Genomic DNA, 27,256 nt, shown 5'->3' with positions numbered 1-27,256 from the left:
GTAGTAGTACTATTGGTATACGACTTGAAATGACATACACATGCACACGTCCTCTTACCAGTGTCAGCTTCTGCAGTATACTATGTCACGTAAATTTTAAGACGAACTAATCCAAATCTTTATGTTTCTCGAAGTTCCCTTTTTTTTGGTTTTCGTGGCTTAGTGAAGTTTGTTTAACATTGCAGACGAAAGCGAAAAACAATCTTAATTAGCATAAAATATATCACATATCTTTACACACATTTAAAGATAAATTCTCTTATCGGGCCCCACGTTGTGGAGTGCCAGTCTAACGTATCCTAACGTTAATCCAGGAATTAAAAACATATTATTTCCCGCAGCCACATTAATACTCGAACACAGTTATGCCGCCAATAATACTCTGATGCATGCCAATATTTTTAAAAAATTTGGTCAAAATCACAAAACGTTTGTTTAAATTACTTCTACGTACATCAGAGCAATAGATTTCAGTAATGCTTGAATTAATAAAATTCTCAGTGATTTCACTCGGAAATGGACTGGTTTGTACATAAAGGTGTTTTACACTGCTGTTAATATTAACTTTGTATTTTTAACTAATATTTCGTGATCACGTGATTGCGAATACGGTTAGCAGATCGTAGGAGAACTCGACAGCATATGTCCGGTAGGACTACTGTTTTTACGAATTTATTAACTTTTTCCTTTGATATTGAGTAAAGATTCATAAGTAACTAGTGAATGTTGAAGAGGAATAATTGATAAATTTAGTTTGACCGATAGTAATGCCGGACAACAATAGAGGATTGAAGCTGCTTTGAACTATCTTAAATATCTCAGGTGATGGCATTATATTATAAACAAAGAATATTTTTATAAGCAACAGATACACTACCGTATTCTGAAAGCGATAAAGTAAATGATTCACACAGTTATTGCTAACAGCCCGGTATTTTAATAAGAGCTATTACAATCACGTTCGTCTAAGGCAGTGGTAGCCTTAAGAGAGCTAGAGTAAGTTATAGTTCGCTGGACAAAAGAAGGAGACAACAGTAATTATTAATGCGGTCAGAACCAGAAATCACAGTAATACGTAATTGTTCATTAGAGTCGTTGATCACTTTTAATCTCTTATTCCACACGGTTTCTTTCGTTTTCTACAGTACTTTTAGTTTATCCCACAGATATAAAATTATTCTGTCGGTTTTTCAGTAGATCCTAACCAGGAGACACTACAATGCAACTTCTTAAAAATGAGGATCTTGCGGCTACACTACCCTTTCTCTCCATCAGACGTTTCTGACCGTCATTAGCTTTTCGATACCTACAACAAAGTTTTCTTAAAATTTTATGCCGAGAAGTAACACTTCGTGAAAAGTCTAGTTCAGCTTTTAAAACAGATTTAAGACGCTGGGTATTTATCTTTATTTTAAAAAACCTGAAATGAACGACGAATTCTGGAAATAATTTAACACTATGACAGGTTTTGGGAATTTCATGTTTTTACTTTGGGAGGAGAAGCTTGGCCCTAGGGCATCTCCATTTTCGATTACACTATTATTGGCTTCTTCATAGATGCATTCCACTGTTCGTAGAGAGACCTGACACACTCCTGCAGTGGCTTCTTGCGTATCTCTGTAAAATCAGAAACTTTTCTTGGTAGCTTCCCAGCGCTTTTAAAAAATTTACACACATTATACAAAATGTTCTTAGACTGTCGCCTAACAGCACTTTTGTTCTAAATTATGCACAATTTATACGTAAACACATAGACTCTTTCGTACTTTTGTAGTATAACTGAAGAAGACTGTGCTCTCGCTGGTGTTACACCGCGTCCTGTATTCGTCCACCGCGGCGTCCGGGACACAGCACCAAGTTATAACACCCGATGATGGGCATATAAGAGCCGGAAACCAGTCTCTTTTTAAATAGAAGGAACCTTACATCTGAACCGGAATATTCAACCTCTGCTACAATGCTCATTTGCGGGTGTTCCGCCGGACAGGACTGTTCAAAAGGCAGCAGAGAGGCAATTCTGACTTTGTGTTTGATAATGGAAGTAAAACTAAACAAAAATCAACACCTTCATAGGATTTGCCGACCAGGAAAAAGCATTCGACAATGTGGACCCTTGGAAACCCTGAGAAAAATAGGGGTGAGATACAGAGAAACATGCGTAATATACAATAGGAACAAGACCCGAGAGGAAATAACAAGACTGGAAGACTAAATATGAAGTGCTCGGATAAAGAAAGGTGTAAGACTCGAGTATAGTCTTATTCCCCTACTGTTCAATCCATACGTTGAACAAGCTGTGACGTAAATAAATGTTCAGGAGTGGCATTAAAAGTCAAGGTGGAATGCTATTAATGATAATATTTGCTGATGACATTGTTATCGTCAGTGAAGTGAAGATGAGTTAAAGGATTAGCTGAATGAAATCAATAGTCTAATGGGTACAAATATGAACTGAAGACAAATCGAAGAAACTCGGAAGTAATGAGAAGCAGCAGTAATGGGACAGCGAGAAGCTAAACATCGGGATTGGTAATCACGAAGCAGAAGAAATTAAGGAATTCTGCTACCATAACAAATGACGAACGGATCGAGGAAGACATAAGAAACAGACTGGCGCTGCGAAAAAGGGCATTCATAGCCAAGAGAAGTGTACTAGTATCAACTATAGACCTTAATTTGAGGAAGACATTCCTGAAAAAGTGTCTATAACCAAAATGCTAAATTTCGAAAGTGCTCTCTAGATTACATCTCATAAATGTTCGAATGGATTCATTTTGCGCGGTGTCGGTAGCCAAATCATTGACTCGAACTGTCCAGAATGTTCTTAAAACAACTGTGGCCCGATGACATAGCGCATTGTCATCCATGAAAATTTCATCATAGCTGAGGAACATGAAGTCCATCAATGGCTGAGAAAGGTCTCCAGCTAGCCGAACATAGACACTGTTAGTGAATGATCGGTTCAGTTTGAACAGCAGACCCTGTTTATTCCCTGTAAGCGTACCCCACACCATAATGGAGCCACCACCATCTTGCACACTGCCTCGTTGACAGGTTGGGTTCATGGCTTTTGCACCATATTCAAACCATACTGTCAGATTCATCTGACCAGGCCAATGTTTTACAGTCGTCTTGGATGAAGCCGATATGGTCACCAGTCCAGGAAAAGCGCTGCAGACGATGCCAAGCTGTTAGCAAAAGCATTCGCGGTGGTTGTGTGCTGCCACAGCCCATCGTCCCAGTAAATTCGTTCGTCGTACGTCCCACATACGGTTATTTCACGCAGTGTTACTTATCTGTCAACACTGAACCCACTACGTAAACGCCGTTTCTCTTGGTCGTTAAGTAAGACCGTCAGCAACTGCGGGAGAGATAATGCCCGAAATTCTGTATTCTCTGCATATTCTTGACACTTTGGATCTCGTAATATTGAATTCACTAACGAATTCCGAAATGGAATGCCCCTTGCCTTTAGCTGTGACTACCATCCCGCTTTCAGAATCTGTTAATTCCTGGTGTGAGGCCATAATAATGTTGGGAGCCTTTTCAAACGACTCACTTGAGCAGAAATGACAGCTCCGTGAATGCACTGTCCTTTTGTACCTTGTGCACACATTACTAAGGTTATCTATATGTGTGTACATCGCTATCCCATTACGCTTGTCACCTTTGTGTACATAGGATCGGGCGGGGTGTCTAACTATAAAGCTCATGTGTGTGTAAAAAGAGATTGCAGGATTGAAACTCTCTAGGAGAACGGTTTTTTAAGTCTTAGTTTTATCTATCGGCATGCTAGGAGTCGCCAGAAATAGTACGTGGATCGGGTTCCACTTAATGTCGTATGTCCCCTTTCACCTGGTGAGGAAATTGGGTAGGTTAGGGACACGCAAGTGAAGTGGCGAAGTGCAGCCCAGTAGAAAGGCTTACACCAGGCCATTTGATCCACATGAAGTAATTATTATTGTTATTATTATTATTACTGTTGTTATTATATGTGTAGATATTTAAGTTCGTAAGCAACCCTCAAAGAGCGAGTTCGACCGACACTTGTCCACTTTTTTCTTTCTGAGAGTTTCAAACATCCACGACCACTTTATATTTTTGAACGCTCTTTCTAGGTCAACATATCCCAACGCCGTCTACGTGGTCGCCAGATGCTATAAACCACAGTTTTATGTCGCATAACCGTGAGACGAGGGCGCTTGTTAATAGCTGCCGACGGAACAGATGACCCTCTCTGGCTCTGCGCCATATGGGAAACCCGGTCGCTAATTAGTGGCACCGGTGCTGGGAGACGCCTGGCAGAGTCCGTGGCGGCCGACTCGAGCCGCAGCGCCCCCGCCACCCCCGCCACCGCCCCCGTCGCCCCCGGCCGCCTATAGCCACTAATGAGGCGGCGGTGGCGGTGCAGCGCGAAGTGAATCTGTGTCAACAGCGCGGCGCCACCCTCGCCACTGCATGAGTTATGCGAGACTCTGGGGTGGCGAGGGCCGGAGGAGCTGCGCCGGTCAACCCTGGCGACAGGGGTGAGAAAAAGGAGGAGGGTAATTTTCGGTGAAGTGAGGAAGAAAATGAGTTTGGAATGACGGTATCCAGGGACCTAAGTGCAGCAGTCCCTCCGTCCCTCTGCAGGGGCGTGTTATCTTGCATTTTCCGAGTCTGAGGAAATGAGGGTCACTTTGTAGTTGTTATCGAGGGGAGCGTCTCGGCAGTCAGGGGGAAAGAACGCGAGTTTTTTCTCTTTCAAAACGACTGCGTTATAAGAAGAAAGTGTTGTAAGGAAGAACTGTCATTAGTTTCAGTCTTTTATAAATGAATGTGTCTGAAAACCTTCGCATGAATGATTGTGTTTCTGGTTGAAGGGTGAAGCGAAATTCGCGCACTCGGGCTGCGTAGCGCCAATCCTCACCCTTCCAGTGATAAAAAAAATGTCTGTCACAAAATTTCGTCCTGTGAGTACATCCCGCAGAAAAAGGACGTTAAAGAATGGCAATTTGGCAACACGATAACCACATGTATGACAACTACCTCCGTCTGCACATATTAGTCGTGTCGTGCAGTTGGTGGATGATGGTCAACGCCTGGAGCCCGAAGCTCTTACGTACCATCAGACGATTTTGATTATTCATAGATACAAAATGAGTAACATACGAATGAATATGTATACTTCTATTAGTTATACTGCGGCAACGATAAAATTTATGTGTAAGTTTTGCAATACTGAAAGTTTTGTAATACGTGATATTATCTTGTAATCTGTGGTGAAAAATAAACCAACTTGGAAAAATGAAAAAAAGTGCAGTGGATAGTGTTTTGGGTAAGCATGCGGGAGATCGAGGGTTCGATCCTGGGTTGTGGCTAAATTTTTTTGTTTTCTGATTTCAATCTAACATTTCATACTGCCATATACACTATTTCCTAGGCCACATCCATCCTAAATTTACAATACTTTGTTACGCTGAAAATAAGAATTACTTGGTTAGACAAATAAGAAATATACAGTTGAAACACTTAACAGAATAACTATAATATCCATTTCGAGATGCTAAAGTGATAATAGCACAGTACAACACCACATCATATAATTGTCATTTATACTACATGGAATACGAACTCTCTGATATCTCACATTAGCAGCCAGTGACTATAATAACGTCCATATTAGTGACCGCATGACCTTCACAACAGAATACGTTGTCCTCGGAACATTGAATGCTCAAAGCGACAGCCCTGGACGTCGAGACATTGCGCTACCCTCCGGATCATACAGCTCTGGACTCTTTGGAGCAAAGCTGAGCCCAGAGTAACAAGAGCAGCATGAACATGCGCTACCAATTCTTTCACATACGTCAATGGAGTAGAGTACACGTGCTTCCCACAGGAAGAATTCCAAAGGACTTAGGTCAGGTGAACATGGTGGCAATACAACTGGACCTCCACGTCGGAGCCATTTTTCTGGAATTCATGTGCATTGGTGTCTGTCACGGGCCCGTTACGCCGCCCGCAACTAGTCCCTGTCTAGTGGACAGCGCATATAGTATAAACACGCCGTCAGTCCTGTGCGCTGTTCCACCTAACGCACATTACCCCTCTGATGAATATTTTCTGCATCATTCATCCCGTGACCTCTAATCGTGAAACGTTCGGTTTCGAATTGCACTGTTTCCTATGACGGCACTAGACGTGATATTTCCAAAATCCCATGGATAGAATAATAATAATAATAATAATAATAATATCATTGAGATACGTGCTAAACAGCATGCATTTACCACACTCAGTGTTCAAAGTTACAATTAGTGACACCATGGCGATAATACATACAAATAGTACCCGAGTTTGGACATTATCTGCAAGGCACGTTGCTAGTCTTACGGGTAACGTAAGACCCTAACTAAATGTAATAGACCTGAACGAGTCAAGAATAATAGTTGGTACTAATCTATGGGACTATTGGAGAAGAGCACAAAGAAAACAGGTTTCGCTTCTAGTAGATGAAGTGGTGCGAATAATTTCACGCCCAGGACATAGAAAGGGCTTCTTTCAAGTCTGACCAACCTTCCACTCTTGCCATTGTAGTATTTTGTAGACGATCCGATGCCATCGGTGTTGACGATTAAGATGCCATATACCTGGACTACATTTACCAAATAGAAAACATCTCACTCAAGCCAGAACCATCGACCTCTTATATAGTAACTCAAAACTCTTTCCACTGCACCAACTGCACAGCACAGCTGATTTGTGCTAACAGAGGTAGTTGCGACACTCTAATGTCCTTTTTCTGTGAGATGTACTCAACGGACGAAATTTTGTGACAGACGTTATTTTGCCGCTGGCATGTGAGGAGTCGAGCTGTGAAGCCCAAGTGAGCAAATTCCACTTCACCCTGTATGACGAATAACGTACAAAAGGCACGTAACATAATTCTACTGACTTAAGTTCTTTATTAAATAATAGTATCCTTGCGTCTTTATTCCAAGTAATTTATTGTCGTCCGCTCTTGTGTATTTAATAACCGATGTCACAAATACATTAAAGCTATCATTTTTCGAAAGTTATTAAGGGTGTTTCAAAAGTGATGGTCAATAATCCACACATTGAAAGTGGACGCCAAAAATAGCTAAAAAGCTCCAATAAACATCGCTGCACAAATCAACCGCCGGCCGGAGTGGCCGTGCGGTTCTAGGAGCTACAGTTCTAGGCCACTGATGACCTCAGAAGTTAAGTCGCATAGTGCTCAGAGCCATTTGAACAAATCAACCGTTGTTGAGATACAACACATTTTCAGGTGAGATTCATCAGTGTCTACGAACACATGCTATCTCTGAACGTTAAAGCAGGTGTTCGAATCCCTGCATGGCAATTCCTTTTTCATTTATCTTTAATACTGGTACGGGTATGAAAATATTCCTTGACCGGTCTGGCAGGATCGTCTATGTTTTCTGTGTTTCATCTCTTGCAGTGTCTATACACTGTTGCACGTCGTACTGCTCTATGCCCACCATCTGCTGAGGACTGAACTGACTGTGATCTGACAACACATCAAATTAGGGTGCTGCCAGCACTGAACTTCAACGCAGAGCCAACAACAAGGTTTTTGGGGTCCACGTTCCTTTTCAGCACACAGGTGTCTCTGGGTGCTGAAACCGACCACATGGCTACCTACCCAAGGTACCTCGCGCTTAGGTCATCAAAGGGTCATAGTGTAATTCGAAGTGTAACCGACGACATTTCTACAGCCAACCCGAGACGATTTGGCGCTGGGTGACGGGCGCACCTGGTCGCAGGCAACCTGCCACAGAAAGTGGATCGCTAAAACTCGTCTGGGGGTGCAAGTGCCTGGCTGACTCTACAGACATTAGTCGGAATCCAGCACGCAGCTGAATGAGCAACAAAAGTGTTCAAATGTGTGTGAAACCTTACGGGAATTGAATGAGCAACAGCCGAGGCTGGTGCGGAAGGACAAAAACTGTTTAATAACAATAAATGATATATAATGAGAATAAATGACTGAACTCTAATAAGGTATTCCTAGCATCGCTGGCGTTTCTCAGTTTCACAACAGCTGTCCTAACTTGAAGAAGAGGGGTCTGCTCGGCCCTCTGTAGCTCTTCATACTGTCCCATAACCTAGTATAATGTGGTTTTAGAATGGAGCTCTGTAGCTTGTCTAATGAGAGAAGGTTGTGCCGACCGATAACATGTAAAATGTAAACTTTCACGACCGAAAATTTAACAATTAAAAACATATTTTGGTCTGTTATGCCATGGTCGAAGGGATTTGACTTTCAAACCCGACGTTTCGTCCCTATCTGCGGAGTACATTTTATTGGGGAGCGCGACTTTTTTTAATGTTCGATTTACACCCTGACTCGCTACGATCCTTGAAAACGTTCTCCAGAGAGAGGGACAAAAGTCGGGTCTTAAAGTGAAATCCCTTCGACCACGGCATAACAGGCCGGAATATTATATAATGTTATTTAAAATCCGTATAGATTGAAATTTTTTATTCATATGACCGGTTTCGGTTCATTCAGAACCATCTTCAGATCTGATATTTCAGTTACAGGAGTAACCCGTCCAAATCCAGCAACTTTCACATGCAACGTCAAATACTATTTGATATGATTAAAAATTGAAATGAAATTACAAATAAGAACAGAAGGAAATCATTTCACAGCCACTGAATACAACATGCACTATAAATGGAAATAGAGAGTAAAGAGTGATGAAAAATTATCTCGTTGTGGTTCCTAGAACAGCAGTATATTGGAAATTACACCATTCTCTCCAAGCTTCACATCTACTTCCTGGAAAAGCTTTAGACGTAAATTATATGTGATTGGTAACGTCCGCTACAGTTGTAATAAATGTTTATTTTCCAAACAAAATAAAGCTGAACCAGATTTCAGGGCCGACCGGTGTGGCCGTGCGGTTCTAGTCGTTTCAGTCTGGAACCGCGCGACCGCTACGGTCGCAGGTGGAATTCCTGCCTCGGGCATGGATGTGTGTGATGTCCTTAGGTTAGTTAGGTTCAAGTAGTTCTAAGTTCTAGAGGACTGATGACCACAGATGTTAAGTGTTCTATACAAAAGATAATCGCAGCGTATTTCGCTAATGTATTAAAGGTAGGACGAATATAAAACCGTGGAGAGAGCAGGTAAGAGCAGATGGAAAAGGGAGGGAGGGTGGTTGGCTAATGGACGTATGGAGCGGGAAGGAAGAGATGGACAGAGAAAGTGTTGGAAGATGGAGAGAGAGAGAGTTGGGGCGAGGAGATGAACACGGAGGGGTGTGGAAGGTGATGAACTGAGACAGGGAAGGAACAGGAAGAGATAAAAAAAAGAGAGGGGAACAGGAGATGGACAGAAAGAAGGAAGAGGGTGGGGATTATGAGGAACACCCAATACTTGTACATATTTAGCAATTGTAAATCAGGGCTGGGTCCGATAGCTATTTATCTGTACCAAGTATACCCATCTAATTTAATTTAGCTTTTCATTTAGTGTGATCTCAGAATAATTTTTTATTTTTTTAAAGAAATTTTGCACAGGAAAGAATGTGAAGCATTACCTCAAAATTGTGAGACATGTGAATACATGTTGTTAAGAAGAATATATATGCTTTTGGAATTTATGATTGAGACTGACAAAGATCAGTTGCAGTTATTTGACCTAGAACAGAGTAGAAAAAAAGTGGCCTAGACAATATTTAATACATATTAAGAGAGACAATCCACCCTACATCATCCACCCTGGATGTGGATGGTGTGATCTAGATTGCCTGTATTAAAGTGCATGAAATGCTTTGTGCGCCAGTCTTACGAGGGCGTGCTGAAATGTAGTGCGTCCGGGTGTTTTATCTGAAAAATAAATAAAACAAACGTTATTAACATCCTTTATCTTCATTCCAAATGTCTACATATTTGCAGGGAGCGTGTAACGTGACCGTGCGTAACGTAGCTATGTCGGTGAGTGTGCTGCAATCCGGTTTCGTCCACACATGGAGCATCATCTCGTTCAGCATGACAATGCCAAGCCCCTTGAGAGCTGCGACATCTGTTAACAACTCAACGCCTTGTACTCACTACCATGCACCATCTTCCACAGAGACCCAACCTCACCCCATCCTAGTTTCATCTGTTTCTCCTTGATAGCATGGAAGCGGTGTTAGAAGATGTGAGGTTGTCGTCCGTCAACGAAATCAAAGTCCTACAGTGATAGTATCTTGCACTGTGTGCGCCACCATGGTGGCTATGTTGAGAAACGAATATGAATAGGTGAACAATAATGAGGTCGCACGTTATTAGAATTTGTTTTATTTAAAACGCCTTAAGAATTTTTACAAAGGAATTCGGAGGCATTACATTTCAGCAGGCCCTCGTAGTTTTCCTACCCTATAGTGGCGGTTTCAGTTACTACTTGTAGCTGAATATTTCTTTTCAGTCTCTGATATAGAAGAGCATCGTTTGATGTCTACGTAGTTTCGTTCACAACTCGTCGTTGATGTAGACACAGAGAGCCTCTGTTGTATGTCTGCAATAAACGACAGTGTCGCCCAGCGTTGGGGAGGTTCAGAGGCGGACATCTCGAGGCCATCAAAGGCAGTTCCTCAACGTCGACGCCTGCCACCAGTGCACGTGGGCCACTCAACGAGATTGGAAATAAGCTGCGGGCGCGCGCCAAGTGTGGCGCGGCACGCTAAAGGCACTCCAGCCAATAGCCTGCGCTGTGCCGCGCAACAGGCCTGCAAAATTGCGTCTCCGGTGATTTTTCAGGCGCTAATGTGACGCCCCTCCTGTATATGGTGGTCGTCGTGTGCCGCGGGTCGGTATATGCCGGAGGGGCAGATGGTGTGAATGGCAGATACATCGTAACTAAGACGGAGGCTGCAACCTGAAATTTCGCATAACCAGGCCTGTTACACGACGAGTAGCTGATTTTTCATTATGATCATGGAAATGTTACATAATGCATAAACACACCAAAGCTGCCACGTTGAGAAAGGGGACATTTTATAACTAGTAATCTATTAACTGAAGTCAAAGGAAAATATCGTGGCAGCAAATTGCCAAAATGTTATCGAACAATTCATTACTCACAGATTTATTGCCCATGGCATTTTATGGAAGTAAGAACTAAGTACACTGCATACTTCAATCACAAAAACTTTTTTTAATTAAATCGCATGATTCTATTAAAAAACTTACGGTTTGTGACAGAGCGTACGTATGGCGCTACTACTTCCTCCCTCCTTCTCTGTTCCGTTCGCGAATGGTACATCGGAATACATTCTGTCGGTAAATCTCCATAAGCATCATTTAACGTCGTGGTCGTTTTTCAGACGTATCTGGGAGAAAGTAAAATGCTGCCCTAATCTTCTTGGATTGTACGCACTAGTAATTGCCAGATGAAACATCTCTATGATGCCAGAGGCCTCTCTTGTAGCGTTTTCAACTGCAGTTTTCGTAATACTTTACGGTTACGTAGCTGTCTCCTTTCGAACCTTCGCCGGTCGCGGTGGTCTCGCTGTTCTAGGCGCGCAGTCCGGAACCGTGCGACTGCTACGGTCGCAGGTTCGAATCCTGCCTCGGGCATGGATGTGTGTGATGTCCTTAGGTTAGTTAGGTTTAAGTAGTTCTAAGTTCTAGGGGACTGATGACCACAGCAGTTGAGTCTTGAGTCCCATAGTACCCAGAGCCATGTGAACCATTTGTCGAACCTTCGTTGAATCTCCTCTATCTCTCGTATTACCCAAACAGCCAATGACCCCAGGCTGATGAACAATACTTACGAATTGGCCGAAATAATGTTTTATGGGTTAATTTCATTAATTTTCTTCGAATGACTCTCCGCTTAAAATCTGCTTTCCCTATAACTGATTTTATATTATCATTCCACTTTACATCAGTCCAGAGGGCTATTCCTACATGCTTCCTCCTTTCAGTAATTTAGTGACAGGAGCGAAAATGAGCAGTCTTGAATCTCATTACCTACTTACGCGCCAAATGCTACATTTATTATGTTTCAGTGTCAACCGTCGCTTACATGGAAGAATCTATTATGTTTCGTTGCTGCATTTAGCTGTGGCTTCTGGCTTTCCTCCAGTCAATGCCATCATCAACTTACACTTCCTCTTAGCTTACAATGTTATTCACTAGCTCACCTGTACATATTATAAATGATGGAACAATGTTTATAAAGATACATTTGAAATTAGTTTGGAAGACGATCTGATTAGTCTACACTAATTATTTACATGGGACCCTGTACTCTCCCACATCACAAGACAACGTTCTTCGGTGCAGCCAGCACGAATGTTTGAATGTAGCCTGTGAGTGCGATATATCGTTGCCGCCGGCGTTCTACTAAGGGCAGTGTCAACAGGCCAGTCTTGGAGGACGGCAACTGTGGAGGGCGGCGCATGCACCGTGTACGGTGCGGGGGCGTATAAAGGACCACTATCTGCTGTCTTTGTATCACTTTCCAGCGGGACAAAGCAGCAGTGACGTTCTCCTGAAGATGGCGAACAGATGGCTCGCCGAAATGTCAACTTATGTTGATGTTAGTATCCGGCAGAAAACCCGAGGAGACTGTCGTATCTGTTACATCTACGAGGAGGAGCTGATGAAACTTGTACAGACGTTACTAAACTTCAGAGGGAGGAAGAAAGAATTGTTCACTTTCTTAACAGCAAGACGTCTAATAGAACTAAAGAGTGTGCCAAGGAAGTATTGATTAGGGAACAGTCGTTTTACTGTGTACTGCAGGATATTATTTCCAAAGATATATTTTACTTGCAGTTGGGCCTTCCATCGCAGTTTTCAAGATATGTGTAAGAGTATGTTCATTGTTCCACATGGGACGTATCGGATAGGGCACATAGGAGCACTGTTACCAGACAATCCTCCACATTTGAATGGCTTATTTCTCGTCCTACAGCGTCAGAAAGGGACACACGTTGATGTTCTGTGATTAATGTTTCGTTTAAGGGGAGGTTTACAATCATTGGCCCGAAAAAGCATGTTCTTTGAGAATTTTTTTCTCGGGATGTGTTATAGTATCAAATTGGATCAAAATGTTTATTGATATTTCCTCTCAAACTGGAATGTTTTCGACCAGAAATGTCGAAGAGAAAAGGCGGAAATGCCCTCGCAACGAAACAAAATTTTGATGTAGACTTCCAGCTGCGGTATGTCACAGGTCAGCCGGCTCGTCTGATATCAAAATTGAGCTGAATTTAGCGAAGTACGTAAATTGTTTAGGAGTTGTACCTATCTTAAGTTATTTGGACCATAGGAAACAAAATGGTGGCCATTTAAAAAATAGGGTTTTTCAGCGATTTTTCTCCTTCGTCGGCCAAGCAAAAATATTTGTAGCTAATGGATCGGAATAAAAGTGGTACAACTCCTAGACAATTTAGGTAGCTTCTTCTGAAACAAATAATCGTGGCAGTTAGTTCAGCAGATTTGAAGTTCCCATACTGCGTGAGAAAAAAAAGGTCATTTCGAGAAAAAGACGTTTGAAGTTTAGACTACATATAAATGCAATATTATACAACGTACCTACAATCTGCTATTCCGGGTCAATAAACTTGTCCTTCGTCTTCCCCCATGGAGGGCGTTCTGCTCGATCTGGGCCATCCTGCGTTGCTCCAGAGCCGCTCGTACGGCCGGTGAGAAGCGGTTTTTGGCCACTCGAATCCGGTGGTCGTCCGAATGTTTGGCGAACTGCGTCGAATAGAGTCCAAGAGTGACTTCCATCGCTGTCATCTTCTTCAGAATGTCTGAATACCCTTCGTTGAAGCTTCTCACTGCCAGGAAAGTCGCAATATCCATAGTCTTTGCACTAGAATGCAAATTCTCGGGGGATAACATCCAAACACACGCGTTCAAACTTTCATTTTAATTTTGTGTATTACCTTCCAAGCACCGTTACAATAACTCCTCCTCCGAAAGAAAAAAAAACTGGTGCGTGGAAAAGGCCGATTTCAGATAGGCACATTTTTTTGTTCAACCGCGAATAACGAACATTTCCGTTCCGTATTCGGAAAAACCATTTCACGGTTTTATTCTAACCACTTTTATGGATCCCAAAATTTCATTTAAAAAAGATTGTTTGAACCAAGTGTTGCTCGCACTCTAAGAATATTTCCTGAACAGCATAGAGAGTTTCTTCAGACCAGGTGGAAAAATAAGAAGTATCCCACACATTGATTCGGGCTCGGTCACCACGCGATAATATCTCTTCAGCAGAGAGAGAGGGCAGCTATTCGTTCGTTTATGAATGATGATGACGGACTAGTTTCACCATCTACAGGGAGAATGCCATGGTTGTTTTAACGTGGGATAATTACGGATTCACTACTCAACGACACAGCTTACAGAAGACTTTGCAGAAACGCCACAGAGACGATTAGGGGCAGGATTCTTTCAAATTTGGAAAATAACTTCTCTCCTGTACCGGGAGTGGTACGGTGACGGTGATCGCAGCCAGCACCCAACCCTGAAACAATGCGCTCCCGCTCTTGGTTTGGCGTGACACAAAGGAGCGACAATGCTGAGTTGGTCGCCACGCCGAGGCCACGTTCGCTGCAGAAGATTCAAAATGAAATTAATGTTTGAAGGATTTTGTGTTTTTCTATTATTCTCAAAATAATTTAAATGCTGTAAATTGTCTTGCTTAAGGTCCCCCGGTTTTTATCTCTGTAACGATTAATTCTTTTATGGAATTGCGATATTTGAATATGAAGTTTAAAATCAGTTGAGATATAACTTCACTAGCCGCGCCTAGCGCTGACATTGATTCACATTGAGGCATTGATAGACGTTCAGTCTATTTTTTGTTAAGAATTTACGTTTTAAATTTCTGTGTGTATTATATTTTACGAACTAATCGCAGGTGGCTCCAGTCTATAAATTCAATAAATTCTCTGTTTAATTTTCACTTTATTGGTACATTTAGTTGAAATAAAGTGTACCGGCTAAAAAATTCGTTACTATAGTCTGAATATCTATGCTGATACCAGCGTACAGTGTTATTATGCTATTACGTTGTGGTAAATAAATGTTTTTGGTCATAATCCTCTATGGATTTGGTCCTTTCACTCGCCGTAACTTTGAGACATGCTAACAACACATCAAACACATTGTTGGAAGATCACACAACGAACTACATCCAGGTGCTGTCATTCCGCCTAGATTGTATGGCCTGCCAAAACACACACAAGAAAGGGGTTCACTTATTCCTACAGTCAGTAATATGGTTGCTCCGTCTTATATGGTTCAAATGGCTCTGAGCACTATGGGACTTAACATCTGTGGTCATCAGTCCCCTAGAACTTAGAACTACTTAAACCAAACTAACCTAAGGACATCACACATATCCATGCCCGAGGCAGGATTCGAACCTGCGACCGTAGCGGTCACACGCTTCCAGACCGAAGCGCCTAGAACCGCACGGCCACACCGGCCGGCTGCTCCGACTTACAACCTAGAGATCTATTTAACATACGTTCTTAGCCTATATGTTGTTAGGTGTGAACTCCATAGCTGGAATTTGGTGGATTTTATTCGGTAGTTTCGCTCTCTCATGTTTAGCTATTCGGATTTACGTCTTAATTTTGATGTTGTATCTATATAAGGTGCCTTGAGGGTGCTTAGTGATACATTGGTGAAGCTTTATCATAATGAGCAGACATCTACGGATTTTTATTTAATGAAAATTTTTTGAACAGACTGAAAGAGCTACGGTTTAGCCCTTTATCGACAATTTATACATGGAGAACCTCGAATATAGGGGACTGAGTACTTCAGTATCGTAACCAACGTCCTTCTGGAAATACATTGATGATACCTTCATTCTCTGGCCTCGTTGATGCGATGCTGTCAACAGATTTTGAGAGCGCTTTACTACTTCCTCCAAGTATTAAATTTACCATGAGGGTCGAAAATGGTGGGAGGCTTCCATTTTTGGGTGGCATGGTTTACAAAAAAAAACCTGATGGTACTCTGGGACATAGTATTCACCGAAAGCCTACACACACCAGTCGGTATCTGCATGATAAGAGTTGTCATTCAGCACCACGGCGTTCTTAGGATCCTAGTACGCAGAGCATATGCCATTTCCTACGTGGCAATTTTACTCAGGGGCTTGCACATTTGACGGCTGTCTTTAAAAGAAATAGATACTCCGAGTAGCAGATTCGACATACTATGGAGTTGGGACCATCCCCCTGGATGCATGAAGTGGATTATGTATCTGTGCTCCTTATGCTGGGTCCATATCGTATGAGGCTGGAAGAATATTAAGGTCTTTTAAGATTTACAGTGTGCTCCGTGCATCATCCAAGAGCAGTGCATTACACTGCTCTGTCAAACATGATTTGGCCCTTACAAGCTCGGCATATATCAGATATCGAGTTAATGTTGAAAGGCTTGCATCGGACATTCTATTCACACAATTCGTTACAGGCGCGTGAAATATCGCTTTTACATCAGGCTACAGCAGCCTGAAAAATGGGTGGTAGCAGAACATTGCTTCTATGAGTGACACTGGATGAAATTTGACGGGGTTCTGTCAGTTGGCAGTACTTCTGAATTCTGGATCACTGTATATAAAGAGACAGTTGAAGTCAGATGCTCAGAAAAATCAATTAGAGATAAGGATTTTCCTCTTTGCCAAACGTAGAACGCTGCACTATCCCACATCAGCAGACAATGTTCTTCGGTGCAGCTTGAAAGTAGTCTTTGAGTGCAGTGTGTAGTTTCTGCCAGTGTTCTACTAAGGGTGGCGGTACCTGCACAGTCTTGGATGCCAGCGATAGCGGTGGGTGGCACATTTGCAACGTACGATATAATTGTCTAGGTAGAAGGGCGACTTACATCCTTGGTATCAGTTTTCAGTGGGACTCAACATGAGCAGCGTTCTCCTAAAGATGGCCGACAAGTGGATCGACTCATGTTGATTTAAGGATACGGCATCAAACACGAGGAGACTATCAGTGGTACTAGAACACTTTCTGACATTATTTTCATATATCTATACACAATACTGATCCATTTCGGCCACTATTTCGTGGTTAAATTTATTTATATCGTACTCGGCAAATTTGTTAGGTGATATAGACAAGGTGGTCCATTTATAGTGACGGGGCCAAATATCTCACGAAATAAGCATCAAACGGAAAAACTACAAAGAACGAAAGTCGTCTAGCTTGAAGGGGGAAACCAAATGGCACTATGGTTGGCCCGCTAGATGGCGCTGCCGTAGGTCAAACGAATATCAACTGTCTTTTTTTTAAATAGAAACCCCTCTTTTTATTACGTATTCGTGTAGTACGTAAAGAAATACGAATGTTTTAGTTGGACCACTTTCTTCACTTTGTGATAGATGGCGCTGTAATAATCACAAACGTGTGAGTACGTGGTATCACGTAACATTCCGCCAGTGCGGACGGTATTTGATTCGTGGTACATTACCCGTGTTTGGACCGTTTACCAATTGCGGAAAAGGTCGATATCGTTTGATGTATGGCGATTGTGATCAAAATGCCCAATGGGCGTGTGTTATGTATGCTGCTCGCTATCCTATACGACATTATCCATGTGTCCGGACCGTTCGCTGGGTAGTTACGTTATTTAAGGAAACAGGAAGTGCTCAGCCACATGCCAAACGTCAACCACGATCTGTAGGAAATTATGATGCCCAAATAGGTGTTTTAGCTGCTGTCACCGCTAATCCGCACATCAGTAGCAGACAAACTGCTCGAGAATCGGGAATCTCAAGAACGTCGGGGTTGTGAATCCTACATCAACATCGATTGCACCCGCACCATGTTCATATGCACCAGGAATTGAATGGCGACGACTTTCAACGTCGTGTATAGTTCTGTCACTGGGCACAAGAGAAATTACGGGACGAGCGAAGATTTTTTGCACGCGTTCTATTTAGCGACGAAGCTTCATTCACCAACAGCGGTAACGTAAACGTGCATAATATGCACTATTGGGCAAAGGAAATTCCTCGATGTCTGCGACAAGTGGAACATTAGTGACCTTGGCGGGTTAATGGAGGGTGCGGAATTATGGGAGGAATGATAATTGGCACCCATTTTATCGATGGCAATCTAAATAGTGCAATGTATGCGGATTTCCTACGTAATGTCCTACCAATGTTACTGCAAGATGTTTCACTGCATGTCAGAATGGCAATGTACTTCCAACATGATGGATGTCCGGCACATAGCGCCTGTGCGGTATTGAACAGCATATTTCATGACAGGTGGATGAGTCATCGAAGCACCTTAACATGGCCCGTACGTTCACCGGATCTGAAGTCCCCGGATTTCTTCCTGTGGGGAAAATTTAAAGATATTTGCTGTCGTGATCGACCGACAACGCCTGATAACATGCGTCAGCGCATTGTCAATGTATGTGTGAATATTACGGAAGGCGAACTAATCGCTGTTGAGAGGAATGTCATTACACGTCTTGCCAAATGCATTGAGGTTGGTGGACATCATTTCGAGCATTTATTGCATTAATGCGGTTCTTACAGTTAATCACTTTGTAACACCATGCATTTTCAGAAATGATAACTTCATAGAGGTACATGTATCACATTGGAACAACCGAAATAAAATGTTCAAACGTACCTACATTCTCTATTTTAATTTAAAACACCTACCTGTTACCACCTGTTCGTCTAAAATTGTGAGCCATATGTTAGTGACTATTACAGCGCCATCTATCATAAAGCGAAGAAAGTAGTCCAACTAAAACAGTCATATTTCTTTACGTACTACACGAATATGTAATAAATATTTGGGTTACTATTTAAAAAAACCGCAGTTGTTTTCTGACCTATGGCACCGCTATCTAGCGGGCCAACCATAGCGCCATCTGGTTTCCCCCTTCAAGCTAGACGAGTTATTTTCTTTGTAGTTTTTCGTTTGACGCTTATTTCGTGAGATATTTGGCCCGGTCACGATCAATGGTGCACCCTGTATATATAAAATCTATCAATGTGTGTGTTGTTGAATGGAATGTGAATGGGGGGTTTTACTATTTTAATTTAATTTTATTTTGGTTTCACTGCAAAGAAAATAAAAAGCCATGGAACGTTCTTACATTTTACTGGCACAAAACTGTAGCGTGGTATCCTGTATGATTATTGAAGTTACTTAGACGAATCCATGCTCAAAAGCAGTTACTCATTATAGGCTACATACATACACAAAGAAGTATTTCATCACTTCAATACGTATGGATATGCGTGTGATTTAATTTCTTTTTAGTGCAGGCCAGGACTGTGTGCTATTGAAAGTGACATAAATCACTTTCGCAATATCAGTTTCCTATAATCATAAAAGAAAGAAATGATATCGCGAATTTCCATGGTCGCCTGTGGAGAGAACGGGAAAATAAATACGATAATTTGAAATTACCGCTTACTGGCGGCGAATTGTAGCCGTCCAGCCTGATGCCGGAGCAGCGTCTGAAATTCTTTTAAAAATGATTGGACAAGCAAAAGAAATATATGGTGTAGGTTACAGTTAAAATTAACAACTGTAATATTTTAGGTATATATTGGAGCTCACTGATCAAATAATAAAACATGAACACACCTTGTTAAGTAGATTGCGCACAATGGCGTCCTATAAGAACAAGACAAAGCAAGAGAGGGTCTGGCGCTTTTTGTTTCACCCCGCTACCAAAAATAGCAAAGATAACAATAACACTTACGTTACAGATACTTGTTTTTCCTTATAATCACATTATTTCTTCACTTTCAGTAGAGTTTCTTTTACATATGACAAAAGTACTTGCTTACTAACGTGGAAAAATATTTAATACTTTTTAGTACTAATAATCTGGGCCATGGGACGTCATGTTGGGGGAAAGCTTGCTCCGTGGGAAGGTATCTCCTGGTGTGATCTCTGGGTGCTCTTTGTCGGCAGGAGGTAGGCAGTGATTCATACATACAAAATAATAAACTGGTAGCCAAGATAGGAATAATTCTTTTTATTCCATAATTTTCGGCGAAAATCCTTTTCTTTGTGCTTTTGTCGACAAAGGCAGCGCCTCTCCTAGACGTGAACGGAAGATGTCATTCAGAGATTAAATGTGCATTTTTGACTATTCTGCTCTGCTCGGATGTCAAAGGACGGGTACCGAGACGAGGCCGAACCAGTGTGGCAAGATCCGTCAGTTTCACTTGAAAGTTTTTTGCACTCAGTCAAATGAAGTTGGCCTGCCATCGTGCTTGTTGGAGAGGAGCCGATCATTCTATTATGGTATGCCTTGTACAGCAAGCGAAGACAATTTCTGCAGCACTGCAGCAGTCTTTTAATGAAATAAGCTATATTTTAGTCTGTCACACTGGAAAAAGTAATTAGTCGTCCCCTACATATTGGGTTTCTATGAAAGCAGAGAGTAGCGGTGAGTGGCCTACAACTCATGGTTATTCGACTGCCACCCGCCGTGAGGGTCTCTTCTCACCCAGCAGTCGTTGGGTGCTGACGGGAGAACGGGGAAAAGCAAGTGTCGCAAATGTGGTAGTGCGATCCCTATTATGAGCAACTCGCTACTTACTGACGTTAATTAGGCTTTAATTTGTAGCATCCTCTTCTACCATTAACTCTGATTTCACAAGCTGCCCAGATGAGAAGGCCTTGTTGCGCTTTCTCTATAAAGTGTTCCACACGTCTTGGTACCTACTCACAGTGTTATCGTAATTTTGTAACTCGATCTGCGTTTTAGAGATCTTTTACCTGTTTTTAATTTTATTGTTATTTTAGTCATTCATCAGAGTAAACACACGTCTCTTGATGTTTGCCTTAACCTAGATTTCAGGAGCCTTTGCATTGCCCTAAAACTTTTTCACGATTAGGCGACCACCTAAAACAAATAGACCTACATCTAGGGGCATACCGTAGCTTCTTGTTCTTACTGTGACGGAGTTGCCGTTACGCACAGTGTCCAAACTGTAAGATCTGTTATATCAAGAATTCTGAGAAAAGAACGAGCAGTGTAGCCGTTCGCCTTCTGTGATAACAGATTCAGTTTACAATAAGCATTTCTTTTCGACTCTGACACAGAACTTGGATCCAATTTTTAACTTCCTTGAGGTACTTCCAAAATTACTTGTACAGCTGTCGATTTCGTCCGGTTAAAAACGATGCATTGAGTTCTGTCTCCTTCAAAATCATGAGTCCATTAAGAAACTTGGCCCAACAGTAAGCACGTATTTTGTTTAACAGGCGACAGTGTAGAAAACTGTATCGAATACGTTCTGGATATTAAGACGTACGGCATCTCTTTGATCACAGCAGTCTGCTCAAATATACAGCTTTTTGGTTGGAGCATAGGTAAAGGCTTTAAAAAGTCATAACGGTAGCATTGTGAGACACTACGTTGGTGACGATGACATGGAAGAGCTAGGCATACCAACTATTGTTCTGCTACTGGAATAAAATAGCAGACCTGCTCGATAAGCTTCATGAAATCATCCAGTGTCGTGGTTTTGCTATATACACTGTTAGCTTTGCCACTGGATATAAAGAAAAGAGTATGTGGTAAAGTCCTGAGATCGAGACTGGTACTCAGTGGCTCGTAATTTTAATGATTACCATGCTGCTAAGAATGTGCGATAAAGGTGTATCCTTACAATGACCTGAAATTTAAGTGCTTCCCTCTCCTGATGGAGGTACGTAGTAGAAACGTTGTTGAGAATAGATAGTCTCCCATATTTCAATGTAACAGTGATATATGGCTGCCTCTCCAAAATATGTGGCACGATCAGCTCTCTAGAACACAGACTGCGCAACAGTGATACTCCCTATAGCTTAGTATACTTCTTTTCTGTAAAGAGTGTGTTATAACGAGCCCAGTACACGCAGACAAGGACGTTTATTTTTCGCTTTAATATACATCTACGGCCATTTAACTATACATATATTGAAAACATATCGACACAACTGGCTAAATAAAAACTTCAAGCCCATTATAAAACCTATAACCGTCAAATCGATTCGATCATTGGCAGAAACATAATATTTTCATTTGTTTTCTATAGCATACCAGAAGTATCGGTGGAATGACTGTTTTGATTGGAAGGATTTATGTGGCTATTTGTTCAAGTCGTAGATACTCATTAGTATCTTCGAGTGAAACACAAGTCACTTTAAAGTACAACGTGGAGGAAAATTCTTAATAATGTCAGGGACTTCATTTCCTATCTAAATTCCACAATTCTTATTTTATTTTCATGATTTTCATATGAATAAAAATTTCACACACTCAATTTCAAATGACGCTTTGATTCACCCAATGAGATTTCATTACAAACACCGTCCTCTTTTGGCCAAAAATAAACGAGGCGATGAAATAAATACAAGACAGAGAAAAAAAAACATAAGTGAAATATTTTTTTTTAAAGTCATCACCAGAACTGTTAATACATCTGCTCCACATGAGATAAGGCGGCCAGTGCCTTCATGGGAGAATTTCTTCCACGTTTCTCTTGCTTCAGGACTCCAGAAATATTGAAAATGCCTGGGCACAGCAAGGGACTATATGTAGGGTGTGTAAGGTATCCCTTGCGAAACTTTCATAGTACAGTCGAAACCCCTTGAAAACATGTGGGTGGGCTTTATCCTGCAACAGAAAGATGTCGCCTATCAACATTACTGGCCGTTTGTACGCTACGCTGAAGATGTTTCGTTGGGAAGTCGTTATGTATCATATAGACAGTCCATATCTCTCCCCGAAGAAAGATATACGTGTTCGTCGATTTGCTTCGGACGAATAGGTACACGTCTGTGTGGAATCATGGTTCCGCAGAAAACCGCAACGATTTTTTTTCGTGAAGCCACTGACCATCTTGTTTCGCGGTGGAGTAAATGTATCAACAATTATTACGACTACATTTCAAATAAAAGAAAACCACTTTACTCGCTTTTATTCAGCCTGTCTAGTTTCCATTTGACTACCCTTTATACTCACATCATATTTCTGCGAGTCTCCATTACACTTGCATGTCGTCGTCCTTGACCTGTTACTTTCGTTCTATTGCATCTATTAATTACTATAGTGTCATATCTAATTTTCAACGCCTCGTAAAGTTGGAATAGGGCACTGGAATTGCTCGAAATGAAGTCTTGTGCGCGGTTCCTTTCCAGTTGTTCTGGATATTCCCCGAAATAAACACTTTTACTGATAATTGCCTACTATTGCCGCATGGCGTGTAATTTCAAAATATCGTCCCTGGAGTGTCAAAAGACATGATTTACGCTAGATATTTACAGATTGACAAATAATTTGACACACTTGGACTTTTACCCTTATTTTATGGTCATTATCTGGCTACAGAGTATTAAAACTTCCTTGCGCTTTCGCAGCATCCTTCATGAACAGTCTGAACGCAATACTGCAGAAGCGCTACAGATGATATAATTTATCACGTGTTTGCGTTTCAGATACGCAAGCTTCCTGCTCGGCCTTTTTCTTCAAAAGGCTTGGTGAGACGCCAGTTCCCTCCCCTTCATATGCATAAATGGAAGTTCTCAGATATAATTCATGCATGTTTGCGCCAAATGCTCCGCGGGGTAAAAAGAATTTCGCATTTTAATGCAGAAAAATAATTTCAGCCCTACGGACGTGTTGACATGTTTATTGTTGGCCTTACCTTCATTAACGATGTATTTCCCAAACTTTTTTCTTTAAATCCTCAGGCAATCTTAAATATATCTTTCGGAACGTCATGTTTTTTGTCGTCTATGCATTAGCAATACAACGAAAGTTACGAGTTTCTTGTTTACTTGAATGTTTTTGTACGTCGTTAATTCTAGCAGCTCCAAATGCAAATCCGCGTTCATATGTTAGCATGTCAGAGGAAATGAAAAAAAAAAGCTGCACTACACTAAATTTCTGTTACTTTTTCACCGTATGCCCAGATACGTGTAAAATATCTTCAAAACATCAGAAGTTCAAACAAATTGCTCCGCTGTTGTACTTTGTCTCCAAGGTAGTAAGCAAAACGGGTCGATATCTGTAAGAAAAAGTCTATGTTATTTGATAGATGTTGCAGGAATCTTGTGGCAGTCACAGCACTTGGTGCTGTTCTTTGTTGGGGAGTCTGAGGTACTGAGTACTTCGTATAATATAACACGTAGAGCGATAGTTCGGGAGAGGAGGTGAGGTGAATTGGATGGACTGTGCATACAGGAATAGGTACGGTCATCTGTCTACATTTCGACTTGAGTTGACTGTAACCACATTAATTTAGCTCTCAGGCTGTTTTCTGAAAAGAGACGAACTCTAACGAACAGATTTTGGACACAAGCGTACCTAACAACAGCATTATAGAAAAGGTAAAAGCGCTGTAATTATGTCACGTGTTAATATGACATACCTTGAAAGGCTGAGCTACAATGACCAGGTACCGAAGCCCGGTCACACAGAGCTATGAAATAAAGACAGCAGGTCATAAATGAGATGGTCAGTTAGCGATTCAGTTCAACTCGTTGCTGAATGAACAGGTGCAACCGTGGAGGCAAGTAAACAAAAACCGTGGCCATCGAAGATGCACAAATTGAGTAAAAGGTTAAATTGCCTAGCCTTTGCTACATAAGAACGAAGAAGATGCGAAAATTGCTCTGGGAAATCTTGTTTCAATTGCAGCAAAAGCTGATCCCAAGATAGCATGCAATGAGACAAATTGCATGAGGGGAGAGAGCAACTGGAATGTTGAGGGTCGCTAAACAGAAACCACTGTGAAAACCAGAAACATTTTATTTGCAACACTTAGGTACACCTCCCATCTACTTCTCTATGTAGTCGCCGCTCCAATATCAAGTTTTGTCGTAGTGATGTATAAACTTTCCAACATCCTCGTGATAGAAAGCAGCCAACTGTGCTTTCGGCCAACACTGGTCTGCAGCTGGTTGTGTGTGGAAAAATTTTGTCTTCATTGCCACCGGTTCTTGTGAGCAGAGATGAGATTCATGAAGAGCCAATTACGGACTGTATTGTAGGTGATCAAACACTTCTCATCGGAAACGTTGCAGGAGCGTCTTCATTGCTCTGTAGTGTGCGGTCGAGAATTGGGATGAAGAAGGATCTGCTCGACAGTTGTGTTATGTGGGTTGCATGACGCAGGCGAAATCGCTAACAAGGCTCTCATACTTACCGGGAGACGCTATTCCCTACGCACCTTTACGTGCTCACTGTTCAATCAAAACTGAAAAGAGCGACGCGACACGATCGATGGGAATACTAGAGACACTGCCCAACACATCTGTGCAAAGCTTTACCGGATTTTCCCAGTGGTTTCCATTTCGCGACCGATCGGAACTTGCTTTCTGGAGAACCATCGTACAATTAATATCACACAGTAAAAGAAGTTTTGATAAAAATTATTGGCAAGGTTAAATTCAACAGTGAAAAACTATTTAGCGGAAGCAACACAAGTCTTCGCGATTTGTCACTATATTTTCAATTTTCTTAGACCGAATTCTTTAACTACATGTGACCATCAATGAATTTCAAGCACGTGGTTGGTGTCGTGTATTATATAGTGTGTCAGAGTCCATTCCTTCACACATTCAAAACCAGACATAATGTTCTGTAAATGCATTAAGACTGAATCCGCTTCAGAAACGTTACCGCACAAGTGACAGTTTGGTAATTGTTCTCTAAGTATTGTTACTTGACAGCTAAATTTCACATTCGGGCCTACAACGGACGATGTTTTCTTTTGTAAAGTATTTACAGGCTGTGGTTTCTCGTATAATTAAAGTTTTGTAGTAAAATGGTTGATGTGTAATGGTTAAATTCAAAATCACGCTGCAACGCAAGAAAGAAATTAGTGAAGTCCCATAGTGCTCAGAGCCATTTGAGCCATTTAAGAAAGAAATTCATATACTGTTAAGGGAACTAAGGTGCTCTATAATCTATAATTGAGTCTAACGTGCAGTATCTATCGCTGTTTCCAGTATATCGTATCACATCGTTGTTTCAGGATAGATGAAATGCAAGCTGAGTACGGAATGAGAAACAGATGTAACTACTGATTTTGACAGTGGATACAAGAAACTCCGTGCGCAGCGTACATAAAAATAAAAGTTTTTACTTCAACGGAAAAATTAGCATTATGCACTCTGACTTATAACCCAACATCACAGAATTGCCTGCTGTTAGCTAGCCTTCTGAACTAGACCACGGGCGACAATATCACCTAATAGAGTAGTAGCAGTTCAAGCAGTCTACTGTTAAATGTAGAATATATATTTTTTTCACCGAGGTTACAGACGCACACCGAGCAGTTAAAGACCGGCAGAAATTAAATACCTACAAAGTATTTTTACCTAAGCCCACATCATTTTTCTTCTGTGTGACTACTTATATCCTACAGTTGCTCTTAGTTCTATGTAAGATTTCCTTTCAATCAGCAGAGACCTGAGCACAAGTATACACTGCTTCAGAAACCGAATTATTCCCTGATCTCAGAGTTCTTGTGGCTGTGGCAGAAACCAGTCCTCCTCTGCGTCCTTCGGTTCGTCCTCCGAGTTGAAGCGCTTCCCTTGAGATGCTCATCTAGGGTATCAAACACATGGAAGTCGCAGGGCAACATGTTCGGGCTGTAGAGCGGGCGCTCTAGCTAGTCTTCCTTGAACTTTGTGCGACCCTGGAGACCTGTTGAGGAGCGTTATCGTTGCACAGAATCACTCAGTCCATGAGCAACCCAGGCCGTTTGTTTTTTGATGGCCTTGCGTACAGAGTGTCACTCAGTACACGTCAGTGTTAATGGTTTTTCCATGCACGAGGAAATCTATGAACATCGGATGTCGGACGCTGAAAAAGACCTCGAACATCACCTTCCTTGCTGAGGGTGAATCTTTGAATTTCTTGGGTGAGGTGACGACGCTACATTCGCGTACCTGGGTGTCTTAGTACATTCTTCCCAAGCAGCATGTCCTAATTTAAACTGAATTGGTTGTTGTGACATTCCATACCTTTCTATTGGAACACTCCTTGTGCATGCAATGTTTCATGGTACTCACTTAGAGTGAGAACAGTAATTTGCTTTTTTATTTCAGTGTCTGATCACAATATGAATTCTTTAGACGATAACCGGTTTCAGTCTGTATTGACCATCCTCAGAACTTTTTTACACCATCTCCTAAAGTGATAAGGCCATAATGGCATCGTCAAAACATGTATGGCAGCATCACATTAGGACATGGTGCAAGAA

Source organism: Schistocerca gregaria, chromosome 4, assembly GCF_023897955.1.
Source record: "Schistocerca gregaria isolate iqSchGreg1 chromosome 4, iqSchGreg1.2, whole genome shotgun sequence".
NCBI classification, from domain to species: Eukaryota; Metazoa; Arthropoda; class Insecta; order Orthoptera; family Acrididae; genus Schistocerca; species Schistocerca gregaria.
The sequence above is the reverse complement of the archived record's forward strand: the minus strand, read 5'-3'. Positions refer to the sequence as shown.